Below are 14,677 nucleotides of genomic sequence, written 5' to 3'. Positions count from 1 at the left end.
TATGTGTGTGTGCACATGCACATGTGTAAAAAGAGTGCTGGTATAAATCTTAAAAAAGCACTATCTCAGAGGAAAGGGATAGCAGGTAGAGAAGCTAAAATTCTTTGAATATGTCTTGTTTTGGAATTTGACTTTGGGACATGTAAATATTTTTACATAGTTGCAAAACAAAATCACCTTTAAAACCATTCATAAAAATAGAAGGCAAAATAGAACAAATTTCATGATGTATGTGTTTGATGTCATACCACACAAAGATAAACTATTTTAAGTGATTTCCAAATATGGTAATTACAGTATACATTCCAAGTGGGATGTAATGTCAGGACCAAAAAAACAACCAAACAAACAAACAAAAAAAAGCCAAACCAACCTCCCAAACCCCCAAACCCTTCCCACCAAAAACCTGCTAAAGATCTTAAACAGTTTTCAGCAATGACCTTTTTGGTGATAGTGTTGGCATTCTTATTCAGAGGCCATTTGTGTGTTAGTAGAAAGCAAATCAGTAATGATGCTGGTGTCATTGAGAAGAAGAATTTTCTATATGGGAGAAAAAATAATAGAAGTAAGATTAATCAATTTTAGTAAAAAGCCTATATCCAGAATCTGGATTGGAAGCTGACAGTATGAATTAAGAAGTGTTTTATCTTAATTTTTAGAAATTGCCTAGCCTTTTTTTTTTCTTTTGAGACAGAGTCTCTCTCTGTTGCCCAGGTTGAAGGGCAGTAGTGTGATATCAGCTCACTGCAACCTCTGCCTCCCGGGTTCAAGTGATTATCCTGCCTCAGCCTCCCAAGTAACTGGGATTACAGGTGTGCACCACCACGTCTGGCTAATTTTTGTATTTTTAGCAGAGACAGGGTTTCACCATGTTGGTGAGGCAGGTCTCAAACTCCTGACCTCAGGTGATCTGCCTGCCTCAGCTTCCCAAAGTGCTGGGGTTACAGGCTTGAGCCAACGCGCCCAGTTGGAAATTTCGTAGCTTTATAAAAGGCCTAGTAACAATGAATCACTATTAATTAGCACCCTTTGAACCCGGACTGTGGTCTTTAAATATCATTTCCCACAAAAAGGAACCAGGGCTCTTGAGAAGAGTTAATACAGATTCTGCTGTCAAGGAAAATGCAGGATGTGTCTATAACTTGTCATAATATCAAAGAAACCTGTTGGAGATTACTATAGGCACATCCAAAGAACCGAGGAGGAGAGCAGGCAAAGCTAAGCTATCACAACAGAAAGTAAGCCTGTGATTGCTTGGGGCTCAGATTTGGAGAAGGGTAAGTGATTGTAAAAGGATATAAGACAAAAGCCTACTGTTTTTCTTCTTGGGTGAACCTGAACCTGAAATTAAGGTTGATGTGTTTTGGAGAGCTGTGTGATAAGGTAGGCAGGTGACCACCAGAGACTTCCTTGAAAGGTCAGCTGGGGCAGATTCCAGGCACAGGAAGCAGAGATGGAAACTACCCTTTCTAGCTTTTGCCTCTACTCTGCCCTCCTCCCGGATGATCTGTGGTTGTTTTCATTTTTCTGAGCTTCTGACTCATATTGTGAATGGCCCACTTGACCTCTGCATTGGATGTCTCATAGGCATTTAATGTTTGCAAATCTCAAGCTGATTTCTTGACCTCTCACCTGCAGCCTACGCATTAACATGACTCTAGGCTTTTCCATCTCTGGGAAACATTACCACCTTCTGCTCAGTGGCTCAAGTCAGAACATGGAATCTCCCTGCCTTTTCCCTCTTCTACTGCTCCCAACCCCCACCCCATCGGCAAGAGCTGTCTGCTGTAGCTTTGAAGAAGGTCTTCAATGGCCCTCTTGCCTCCTGGTTCACCAGGACTGCTCTGTGCAAACCGCCACATATCTCCTTCACATTGTCAATGAAAACAGCCAAACTCTGTAAAGTATTTGAAGAGATTTATTCCGAGCCGAATATGAGTGACCATGGCCCCTGCCACAGCCCTCGGGAGGTCCTGAGAACATGTGCCCAAGGTGGTCAGGGAGCAGCTTGGTTTTAAACATTTTAGGGAGGCATGAGACATCAATCAAATACATTAAAGAAATACATTGGTTTGATCCAGAAAGGCAGAACAACTCAAAGCAGGGGCTTCCAAGCTACAGGTGAATTTAAACATTTTCTGGTTGACAATTGGTTGAGTTTATCTAAAGACCTGGGATCGCAGAAAGGAAATGTTCGGGTTAAGATAAAAGATTGTGAAGACCAAGGCTCTTTTGAAGTCTTACCATGGCTGCCCTTTAGAGATAACAGATGACAAATGTTTCCTATTCAGATCTTTAGAAGGTGCTAGACTTTTAGTTAATCTCTTTAGGATTGGGAGGGTCTTGAAGAAAAAGAACTAGCTATGTTAATAGAGATTCTTTATAGATGCAAATTTTCCCCTACAAAGGACAGCTTTGCAGGGCCGTTTCAAGATATGGCAAAGAAACATGTTTTGGGGTAAAATATTTTGATTTTCTTCCTTGTCTCGTAATGTTATGCCAGAGTCAGTTTGGAAAGTAAGTCATCCTGTATAGGGTTAAATTAAACCCATCTGATGAGAATTTATGATTTGTAGAGCATGACTCCCCAGACCCTTGAGATAGAAAATCGGGCAAGATAAAAAAATCAGAGGATAGTCCTCAGGATCACCACAATGTCTTTCAAACTCACTCAGATCCACCTTCCACACAGCAGCCGGAGGGACATTATTCAACCAACCAGATCTTATCACTCCAGACACTGGCTTCCCCTTGCACTTCCTGATTAAAATCCTGAATGTGGCCGGGTGCAGCGGCTCATGCCTGTAATCCCAGCACTTTGGGAGGCCAAGGTGTGTGGATCATAAGGTCAGGAGTTCAAGACAAGCCTGGCCAAGATGGTGAAACCCCTGATCTACTAAAAATACCAAAACTGGGCCAGGCATGGTGACTCACATCTATAATCCTAGCACTTTGGGAGGCCGAGGTGGGCAGATCACAAGTTCAGGAGATTGAGACCATCCTGGTTAACACGGTGAAACCCCATCTCTACTAAAAATACAAAAAAATTAGCCAGGTGTGGTGGTACATGCCTGTAGTCCCAGCTACTCAGGAGGCTGAGGCAGGAGAATAACTTGAACCTGGGAGGTGGAGGTTGCAGTGAGCCAAGATCGCACCACTGCACTCCAGGCTGGGTGACAGAGTGAGACTCCATCTCAAAATAAATAAATAAATAAATAAATAAATAAATAAATAAATAAATAAAATAAAATAAAATCCTGAGTGTGCCTTGCCAGGCCTTGCAGATGTCCCATCCTCCTGGAGTTATCTTATGCCACTCTCTTCTCTTTTGTTTTCTTGAAAATGCCTATCTCTTCATTTACCAAAAGGCCTTTGTTCCTAGTCCTGCACTTGTAATGCTCCCAACCTCTGCTACAGCCCTGGCCCCAGCATACCCCTGCTTTCCAACTCCATTGACCCCCCAGGACCCAGTGTGGATGCCAGGTCCTCAGCGGTACCTTCTCTCCTGTCTGCAACCCCCAGTATTAGTCAGGGCTCCCTGCTATCCTTGGACACCACCCTAAACACCCTTCTTACCCAGTTCTCTCTTCTGCCTGTAATTATTTTAGGTTGACGCAAAAGTAATTGCATTAAAAGTAATGGCAAAAACTACAATTACTTTTGCATCAACCTAATACATTTACTTAACAGGTTTATTTGCTAATACTCATCACCCCATGAAACTGTGATTCCATGGGGGCAGGAGCCTGTTGGTTTTGTTACCTACCACTTCATCCCTCACTGAGGAGCTCGGTAAATATTGTTAAGTGAATGAATGGATTCATTCACACTGCTGATGTCCTATCAGTCCTTTTGTTAGAAGCCTTTAAAAACCTCCAGTCTCCCATAAGGCTCTATCTTCTTTATTCCAAATTGCTTCATACATTGCTTTATTTTCTTTGGTGATGGAGTCTTACTCTGTCACCCAGGCCAGAGTGCAGCGGTATGATCTAGGCTCACTGCAACCTCTGCCTCCTGCGTTTAAGTGATCCTCCTGTCTCGGCCTCCCAAGTACCTGGGACTACAGGTGTGTGCCACCACTGCTGGCTAATTTTTGTGCTTTTAGTAGAGACAGGGCTTTGCCTTGTGAGCCAGGCTGGTCTCGAACTCCTGGCCTCAAGTGACCCTCCCACGTCGGTCTCCCAGCATGCTGGGATTACAGGTGTGAGCCACTGTGCCTGGCCTATACTTGCTTTCGACTTATTTTTTGCATCATATACTTTCACTCCACACCCTATTGCCAGTTTCACCTCAGTGTAGCCACATTTCTCTTGGCCTCTGGAGCTCTATTTTCCATACTAAAACCTTTATCAACCTTTAAAGTTCAGCTCCAACTTCACCTTTTTGGTATGGTCTTCCCTTCTAGAAGCCTGTAGCATTTGCTTGTAACACTCTTGAGCTCATGTTTCTTTCTGCCTCATAGTAAATCAGGTGCTTTCATATCTCCCTTTACCACTAAATTGAAAGAAGAAAAATCTCTTAGTTGTTATGATATTCCTCTAAGTTTGTAGCTCATAGGAGTTGCCAGAGAAAGATATGTTTGTCAAGTGAATAAAAGCTTTCTTTAGTTAAAATACTGTCCTCTGCAGTTACAAGATTCCGTCTCCTGGATCTTTTAAAGCATTTGTATTTCTCAGTATAAAGCGTTCACAAAAGGATTCACTTTAAACCTTGCAGTGGACTGACTCGCTGGGGATTTTCTATTAATCATTTAGTATTGGGTATCTGGTGACGACAGTTTCAGGGAAAAGCAATGGGAGCAGAGAAGCAAAATCCCACCCCAGGCGCATGATAGTCTCTGCACAGCCTGGTCTTTGAGTTATCGTCTTTGTAAATGGATATGGTGGCACAGTTTCAGTGCCAAGAAGATAGACTGTTTTCATTTATTTTACATTATACTTTAGGACCTAAATATAAATATTCCAGCTATTCATCTCAGCATGATTTGGTTGTGGAAACATAATCGGAATTGTCTGAGAGACGCGGGCGGTGTCTATTTTGGTCCTGGCACAGGAAACTCAGCCTTTGTCCATTTTTACAGTTTGATTTATGGGAGGTTAAAAATTCATAATGCAGCAGCTAACCTCCAGCAAATAATTGTTTTTTGCATGAGCCAATTCAAACGCTCCCTCATCTCAGGTTTCCTGTTCAAACGGTCAAAGAAATGCGGAGTTTAGCTGCTGCAAACCAGCTTAAACTACTGAAAATCAGCTAGTCTTTTGCCCTGTGGGGATCAGGAGGGACTCAGCCCACAAGACAAAGAGAGGGGCCAGGGAGCCATCCATCCACCTCTTAGGCACACTTTCTATGTCAGCTGCTGATGCTTGTTATTTTACTTAATCTTCCAGTAATCTCATGACATAGACCCCATTAGCTTTACTTTTCAGAAGCAGGAACTGAGACAGGTTAGGCAACCTGCCTGAGCTTGCAGCGCTGGTGAATGGCCAAATGGCTTGGCCTGACTGTCAGGCTGTATGTGGGGCCTCCTGCTGCAGACAGGATGGTGGCACGTCTGCAGCTTGCTGCTGACTGTCCTGCTGCCTAGATGCAGCGATGCAGAGATTTCATATTTGCATTTCAAATCAACTCACAGACCCCTAGTGGAAGTGGGGGGTTTTCATTTTCTTCTGGGCAACAACACAGAGCTGCCCTGGTTTTATGAAGTGTGGACACATAAGAGCATCCTATAGTCAAAGCGTGGGCTACTCATCTTGCTGTGCCAGGTGACAGGTCAGCCCCCCTTTCCCTGCAGACACTGCTGTGGATGCCTCACTGTCACTTCTACCTCCCCAGGCTCTCAAAGGCCCTATGGACAGCTGTGGCCCACAGAAGCTTGATTGTTTGAAAGGAGCATCGGGGCCTGAAGGCTGCTCTGTGGGTGCTGCCTCAGGGCGCGGCTGTTCCACGACTCAGGGCTTGTCAGGATCTCGCATGTGTGAGTGCAGGCCCCGGAGACTCCACACTAATTGCACCTGCTCAAAACTCTCTCCTAACTAACTGGACCACAGAGGCCGTGAGATAGAGATGCTGGGCTGGGACAAGAAAATCACCAAGGTAAACAGACAGGGAGAACAGGATGGAGGAATCACGAAGGTGGCAGAAGGACACCCCAGAGGTCTGCTTGGCAGTGCCGGGCAAGGACACCCGTGAGGTCTGCTTGGCAGTGCTGGGCTAAGTCAGGAGATGCAAGTGTTACACTGGCAATGCCATGGCCTGGGGATTTGAGGAAGCCTCTCCAGGCTCCTTATCAGGACGTAGATTTCATGGCTGACCTAGAGCTACCTGAGCAGGCCAGATTCATACTCCATCACTTTCCATTAAAATATCCCAAAAACAGGCTGAGTGTGGTGGCTCACGCCTGTAATCCCAGCACTTTGAGAGGCTGAGGTGGGAGGATCACCTGAGGTCAGGAGTTCGAGACCAGCCTGGCTAATGTGGTGAAACACATCTCTTCCGAAAAATACAAAAATTAGTTGGAGATGGTGGTGGCCACCTGCAATCCCAGCTACTTGGGAGGCTGAGGCAGGAGAATCGCTTGAACCCAGGAGGCAGAGGTTGCAGTGAGCAGAAGCGGAAATCATGACATTGCACTCCAGCCTGGGCAGCAAGAGCGAAACTCTGTTTTAAAAAAATAAATTAATTAATAAAATAAAATAAAAAAATAAAAAATCCTGAAAATAGAAACATCCAACAGCTTTGAAAATTAGGGCCAATGTCGGACCTAGAGTTTAGGATGACTATTTGTATATTGTAGCAGAGCTTGGGTTTGATTGAGGAACACAGGGAACTACTCCCAGTCCACTGCAGGAGATCAGTGTAGCAGGTCCCAGAGAAGTGGGGAAAAGACTTTGACCCCCGGGTGATCCTTGTTTGAGTTCACATTAATCAGAAAACAGAGCGGACACCCTCTTGCTGCACAAGGACTATCTTTGAAGCCATCAGTGGTGTTCCTACATTCATCTACCTTTATTCCTCCTCCCTACATTCATCTACCTTTATTCCTCCTCTATATCTTTCCTAGTTCTCAACATGGTGATGGGTGGGGGAAGGTCACTTGGCCACCGGCCTGTGGACAGGGCAGTTCAAGGGAGGTTGTAATTGATGAAAACTTCTCTAGATACAGCAAAGATTTAATCTGCAAGGGGAAGGACACTCACCATATACCAGGCAAGACCAACACACTACATAGTATTTTTTAAAGGAAAAAGATAAAAATTCACGTATATTTAGACAAAAGAGAAAGGAAGGCAGATTATTTAAAAACAAACAAAAATTAATCTGACATCAGACATTTCTTCTACAAAAGCCAGCGGATGATGCTCCCAAATTCATACACTTCTAAGAGGTAAAAATTAAGTCAAAACTGGGTACAGAGACGATCATACCCAGCCGCATTCTTACAACACAAGGTCATCCTCGGTTATATTGGGGATTAGAAAATGACCATTCACATTCTTTTTTATAATTAGTTAAGAGATATTCTAGCCAACGTAAAAGCAGTCAATATAAGGAATTAATTACCAAAAAAAAGCGCTTACTTATTCACCCCTTTAGTTAATAAACATTTATTGAATGGTTGCAAGGTGCCAATGCATTGTGCTAGTAAGCAAAATTTTGAACAAAACCAGAAAGGTCCATGCCCTTGTGAAGCCCACAGTCCAAGGGACAAGAGAGAAATAAACAGGCAAACACCTACCAGGGGGCAGGTAACAGTGGCATGGTGCATGGCAGCACGGTGACAGGGTGAGATGGTGGTGTGATGACTTCATAACATAGTCGAGTATGACAGGGTGCATCATGACACAGTGGCACAGTAAGTAACATGCATCATATGGTGAGATGGTGGCATGGTGATATGGTGATGTGACATGATGGCATTGTGGCATGATGTGGTGCTATGGTGGCATGGTGATGTGTCGTGACATGGTGACATGGTATCATGGCGTGGTGGCATAATGATGTGATATGGTGGCATGGTGATGTTGTGGCATGGTGACATGGTGGTATCGTGGCATTATGGTATGATGACATGGTGATATGGTGGCATGGTGATGTGGCATGGTGATATGGTGATGTGACATGATGGCATTGTGGCATGATGATGTGGTGCTATGGTGGCATGGTCATGTGGCACAGTGACATGGTGATATGGCAGTATCATGGCATGGTGGCCTAATGATGTGGTGATATGGTGGCATGGTGATGTTGTGGCATGCTGACATGGTGACATGGCGGTATCGTGGCATTGTGGCATGATGACATGGTGATATGGTGGCATGGTGATATGGTGATGTGACATGATGTCATTGTGGCATGATGATGTGATATGGTGGCATGGTGATGTTGTGGCATGGTGACATGGTAGTATTGTGGTATGGTGGCATAATGACATGGTGATATGGTAGCATGATGTGTGTGACATGGTGACATGGCATGATGATGTGGTGGCATGGTGGTGTGGTGAGGTGGTGACATGGGGACATTGCAACATGGTGGCATGATGCCATGGCGGTATGGTGGCATGGTGGTGAGCTGATGTGGTGGCATAGTGACATGGTGGAATGATGGCATGATGGTGTGGTAGCATGGTGACATGATGGCATGGGTGGCATGGTGACATGGTGATGTGGTGTGGTAATGGGGTAGCATGGTGGTGTAGGGACATAGTGGCATGGTGGCTTCAGGACATGGTGGCTTGGTGACATGGTGGGTAACGGTGATTCTGAAGAACCAAGCCCAGTTCAAGGTGGCCTGAACACAGGGTGGGTGAGAAGTGAAATGGATCGAACACAGAGACCACACAGCACCATGGCCCATGAGGCCTAGGCAGACGCTGTGTGGTCCTGATCACTAAGCTTCCGCCACGTCTTAGCTCAGTGTCTGGCTCATAGTATAGATTCTCAATAAATATTTATTGGATGAATAAATGAGTTACATTAAAATGGCCTAAAAAGAGAAAAAAACTCAAATAATTTTTACTTTATTAAAAATAGCAATGATAATATATGTCGATCTGGGTCTATAATGTGAAAGTAAATTAACAAAGACTAGGAAATAATCGAGTGCATAGGAAGAGATAGTGTAATAAGTCTTATGTAAAAAGGAGCCAAAATAATTGCTTTATTCTTGACTTATAATTAGAGAACACATTTAAATAGATATTTTTAAAAAATTATTCATTGGTACAATTTTAGAAAATACCATCGTACAAATAACATGGAATATAAAAGAAAGCTACAATAAAGTGTAAAATGGAAAGCCTAACAAAACAAGATGAGAGGCATAAGGGTCAAGCATTTTGGTTATGTTAATAAAAGTTGGGAGTTTAAATTCTACTGTATCAAAGCAAAGTCTTACAATAGGAAGCAAAAATTGGACCATATGATACAAGAAATAAATATTAAGGAGAGCTCTTTTACAATTTAAAATAAAAGGCTGGGGAAAGAGAGAGAGGAAAGTTCACATGACAGAGAAAATGATGATTTCAATATCAAGAAAATGTAGGCATCAACTCAAGGAGCCTTAAAGTGGCAATAAAAGTCATGTCGTGTTGAAAGGTATTAGTGAAAATGGTCCTTAGCCTTCATATGCTGAGAAACCCAGTACTGGCATTGTAAATTCATATTTTAAAAGTCAAGAAGAAATGAGCAAAATACAACTATTAGGAAGAATTTATCAATACCACTACTCTATGGTAGATCAGGAAACCATGAAACGAGAATTGGTTGCATGTGGCCGCCATAACAAGTTGCCACAAATGTGATGGTTTAAAACAACACATATTGACTGTCTCACAGTTGTGCAGGTCAGAAGGCTGTAATCAGTTTCACTGGCTGAAATGGAGATGTCAGGAGGGCCTCACCGCCTCCAGAGGCTCTGGGGAGGACCCATTTTCTTGCCCTTTCTTGCCTTTTCTAGCTTGGAGCTGCATTCCTTACATTCCCTGGCTCCTGGCCCCTCCCTCTACCTTCAAAGCCAGCGGCACAGCATCCAGCTTCTGTGGTCACAAGGCCTTCTTCTTCTGTATCAAATCTCTCTCTGCCTCCCTCTTGTAAGGATACTTGTGATTTGCATTTAGGGCATACCTGGATAATCCAGGTGAGAAAAGAAAAATATCTGAGAGCAGTCTGAACGAAGTGGGCAGAACTTACCAGACTCAGAGAGACTTGAGCAGAGGGCTTCAGTCTCACCCCGCCCTTCCACACCTATGCTGGGGCAATTGTTTAAAAGCATTTCAGACCAGCTGTCTCACCTATATATCCTGTTCCTGGAATAAGTGATACAAAGGACAATGTATAGACATTCAATAGACTATGTTATTTTAATGTAAATTCTTGGTAAACAACTTAGGAACTGCCTCTCCTTTTTTTCTTTAAAATCCCACTTGTAACTGCTATTAATTAGAATGTAGATTCAGGGCAATTTGGATCTATGCTCCTGGGTTGCAATCCTCAAATTTGGCCCAAATAAACTCTCTACTTTTATTAATTTTGGCTCAGTTTTTTTTCCTTTAAGTAGAGTCAGGGTAATCTCCCCATCTCAAAACTGTTCATCACATCTGCAGTCTTGTCCTATAAAGTAATATCCAAAGGTTTGAGGGATTAGGACCTGTATATCTTGAGGGGTCGCTGTTCAGACTATCACAATGATAATATAAGACTTAGAAAAGATAAAGCTCGTACTAATAGGACTACTAATTTTCAAATGTCCATGGAACATTTACAAAAGTTGCATATAGTTGGCTCTATAAAATCCTCAAAGCAAAACTTGTTATTCACAAACATAGTTTTCTAAAATTCAAGATTTATAATAAACATTTAGAAAGGATAACCCAATTAGTTAAGATATAACAAATAAAAGATCTCCCAGATAATTAGTAGGATATCAAATATTATTTCAGATTATTTAGAAAATTATTAAAAAGGAAGACACTACATAACTAAGGCTTTCCAAGGTATCTGGAGAGGCCAATTATTAACCCTAAGTTCTTTCATTTCCAGATGAAGAAGAAAATAAATATATAAGTTATTCAATGTAGGGAATTAGAACATAATATAAATGAAATCAGAAATTAATGAATTATAAGGTGATAGGATTAATAAGTGAAACAAGAAATGATTTATTTGCAAAGACAAATACCTCTGCCCAGTGTAGTCAAGGAATAGAGAAATTGTAGAAAAATTAACTGAGTGAAGGTCTTCATTTCTCATTCCTATCAACACATTACAATGTTACTTTGGAGGCTCTGGACAGAAGACAAAAACAAGTAATATACATTTGATATGAAGAAGATAGAAGTATTACTGTTTGCAGCCAGTATGATTGTATATAAACACCCCAGATTGTCAATCCAAATAATGTATGGATTGTTGATAGAATTCAGTGGCTGATTCTGAAAGTAATATATAAAAAATCAGGTCTTTATAATGTCTATAACCACTTGGAAAGCATAAAATAATAATTATAGATACTATTGTTATTACACATCTAAAAATAAGTAATACCAATATTTGTATAACATGTCTTGGATGCTAAGACTATTTTGTATGATTAAATTTCCCGACTTACAAAATTAAACTAATTCCAAACAAAGTCTCTATACTATTTTTGGGAAAACTTGTTAAAATAAATCCAAAGTTCATGTGGAAGAAAAATGTTAAGAATAAATTTTAAATGTTTTGAAAGAAAGTATTATGAGGGGAAGTGACTTTTCCAAATATTAAAAATGCTGTAAAGCTGTGTTGATTTTTAGTTCTTATAGCCCTATTATTAGAGAAGGAGTTTGAATATATGATGAAGTTGGCAAAGGCAAATAGTATGAGAAGTCATGGATTATTTAATGGAAAATGCTGACACTGCTAGTTAGAGGGAAATATGTCGGCTAATGGAATATGTGGGGAAGCAACTTCCTGCAATATGTTAACTGGGTATGCAGGGGGTTTATTAAAGTCCTGATAAGTCACAAGTTCACAAAGAATATATACTCCTTGATCCATAGCAGAGGTGGCCTGTAGATGTTCCAGGAGAAACCACCATAGCCTATTTTCTAAAATAATTGAACACATCCTACCATACCATAGAGACCCGGCCACAGAGAGAACCAACACAAGATACCCATCCTGTTTTCTCAATCCCAAACAGAAGACCAAGAGTCACCAGGCAGAGGAGGAGACCTAAACTCCGTGCAAGAAAAATAAAATCTCAAGACCCCAAAGTCACTATGCCAAAGGCAAAAAGTTCAGCCTGGGAACTGATTCACACAAAATAAAACAAAACACACACAACAGAAACAACCAAACAAACAAAACCTGCCTTTCTTTGTTCCCAAACAGAAAGCTGTATTTTCACATGCTAACTTTATCTTATGTAGAATGTAGATTTACTGAGCTTGAGAGGAATGCATTATTGACTTTCCCCCTACTCCTCTCCTTTTATGTAAAATGTCGATGCAGTGAGCACTAATCGGAGCCTCACAAGAATGTAACTGCTTGCCTCATTGCCTGCCCTCCAGTTTTTTTCTTTCCTCCTTTCGCTCCTGCCTGCTCTTTTGCCTTTAAATATTGTTGATCATGAAACTCTCTTTGGATAAAGCACAGGCCACAGATCCTACTGTAACTTGTGTTTCTTTTCCCTGGGTACATCCTCAACTTTGGCAAAATAAACCTCTAAATTGATTGATATTTGTCTCAGATACCTTTTGATTTCTAGCTCAAACAAGGAAGACCTGGATAAAGAAACAGAAAAAAATATAAACAGAAAAAATATGGTAATTTGTGATACAGAAAAAATCTAAGAATAATATTCCAATTAATAGAGAGATGTAAAATTTTTAGTACATAAACCAAGAACAAAACATTCTGAAAAAGAAAGAAATGGAAAAGAACAACTATTTGAGATTACAAAGTAAAGGTGGGGTCAGGAAAACTTTTCCCAAGTGTAAAAAGATGAAAAAAATGAGACACATGATGAGACATAAGGGTCACAGAAAAAGAAAACAGAGAAAACAGTGGAATCATCAGGTAAAAAACAGAAGTGACTGAAATTGATGAAGATAAAACTTCACACAAAAAGAACCTGCTCCACAATGAATTATAAATGACCCATCCCTAAGTGAATCTTACAGCCTCTGTGATCATGTTTCCCCTTGAATTGAATTTCAGAAAGTATAAAAGTTGTTTCAAGCTTATGTCTAGAAAGGTGCTCAGGGACTGAACATTTTCATATTGTGCTTAATTATCTATTGTCAGCTTGTTACCACCACCACTGCACCTCCACCACCATCACATCACTGCTACCAGCAGCAGCACCACCACCACCACCACCACCAGCACCATCAGCACCATCACATCACTACCATTTTCACCACCATCACCACCACCACCGTCACATCACTACCATTATCACCACCATCACCACCATCACCACCACCACCACCACCACCATCACATCACTACCATTATCACCACCATCACCTTCATCACCAACATAATAACCACTATTACCATCACCACCACCACCACCACCACCACCATCATCACCATCACCACCATCACCACTGCACCTCCACCACCATCACATCACTGCTACCAGCACCATCATCACCACCACCACCATCACCACCACCACCATCACCACCACCACCAGCACCATCACATCACTACCATTATCACCACCATCATCTTCACCACCAACAAAATCACCACTACCACCATCACCACCAAAACCACCATTATCACTACCACTATCAGCACCATCACCACCCACCACTGTCACCACCAAAACCACCATTATCATCCACCACCACCACCACTATCACCACCAACAGCATCACCACCATAACCACCACTGTCACCATCATCACCATCATTACCACCACTGTTATCACCATGACCACCATCATCATTACTACCCATCACCATCACACCATCACCCTCACCTTTACCACCGTCACTATAGACATCTAAGTCTGGTAACTACATTTCCCAGAATCCCATTCCTTGTGTAGATTTGCTTTAGAGTTTCAACTTACATAAGACGAGGAAAGTGGAACAGATAGTTGCCAGGTCTGAGGCCTTAGGAAGCATCATGCATTTCCATTTGCCAGCCTATGCTCAGCCTTCACTATGAAAAGAACACTCCCCAACTGGCTTCTCTGGTCCCAGGAAGGTGAGAGACTTGTGGAGCAGAACCAGCAGGGTCTGCAGTGAGAGAGGCCCCCAGCTGACACACAGGCTTATGAGTGCAAAGGGAATGCTGCAATTGTCAGCGACAGAGATTTTGTCATTGTCCATTATGCAGCACTTCTGCAGTACTAGTTGAATAATACAGGTGCGCTGACCTCATCTTACTTTTCCTATCCTCGTTTTCCATTGTTCCCACAGTTTTCTTCGCTTACTTTAAAAAATTCTATTTTAATACATATATAGTAGTGAGAAGCCTCAAACACTTTTCAGAATAGGTGAAGCACAAATAAGAATGCCCGTAAAATATTTTAGAGAATGCTACTTTATCCCTTTTGAATTCCATGCATGCTTCCGATGATTTGTAAATGGTATCATGTGACAGTTCTTAATATTAGTTTGGAATGTAGCTGTTAAAACAGGAGAAATCTAGGATAAAGAAGTCATATGAGAATAAT

At 41.8% G+C, this 14,677-nt stretch overlaps 1 long non-coding RNA gene across 1 annotated transcript in view; it reads right to left on the bottom strand.

Moving 5' to 3' along the window:
- LOC123568087 (uncharacterized) overlaps positions 1-14,164 on the bottom strand; it is a 36,229-nt gene extending 22,065 nt beyond the window's left edge. Inside the window, exons 1-2 of the long non-coding RNA XR_006691314.2 lie at positions 14,069-14,164; positions 441-540 (exon numbers count right to left, since the gene is read on the bottom strand). This is a non-coding gene — a long non-coding RNA (uncharacterized lncRNA). The remainder of the gene's footprint in view (positions 1-440; positions 541-14,068) is intronic.
- Positions 14,165-14,677: the final 513 nt, after the last annotated feature.

Source organism: Macaca fascicularis, chromosome 12 (genome assembly GCF_037993035.2).
Source record: "Macaca fascicularis isolate 582-1 chromosome 12, T2T-MFA8v1.1".
Taxonomy (NCBI): Eukaryota; Metazoa; Chordata; class Mammalia; order Primates; family Cercopithecidae; genus Macaca; species Macaca fascicularis.
The sequence above is the reverse complement of the archived record's forward strand: the minus strand, read 5'-3'. Positions and strand labels throughout refer to the sequence as shown.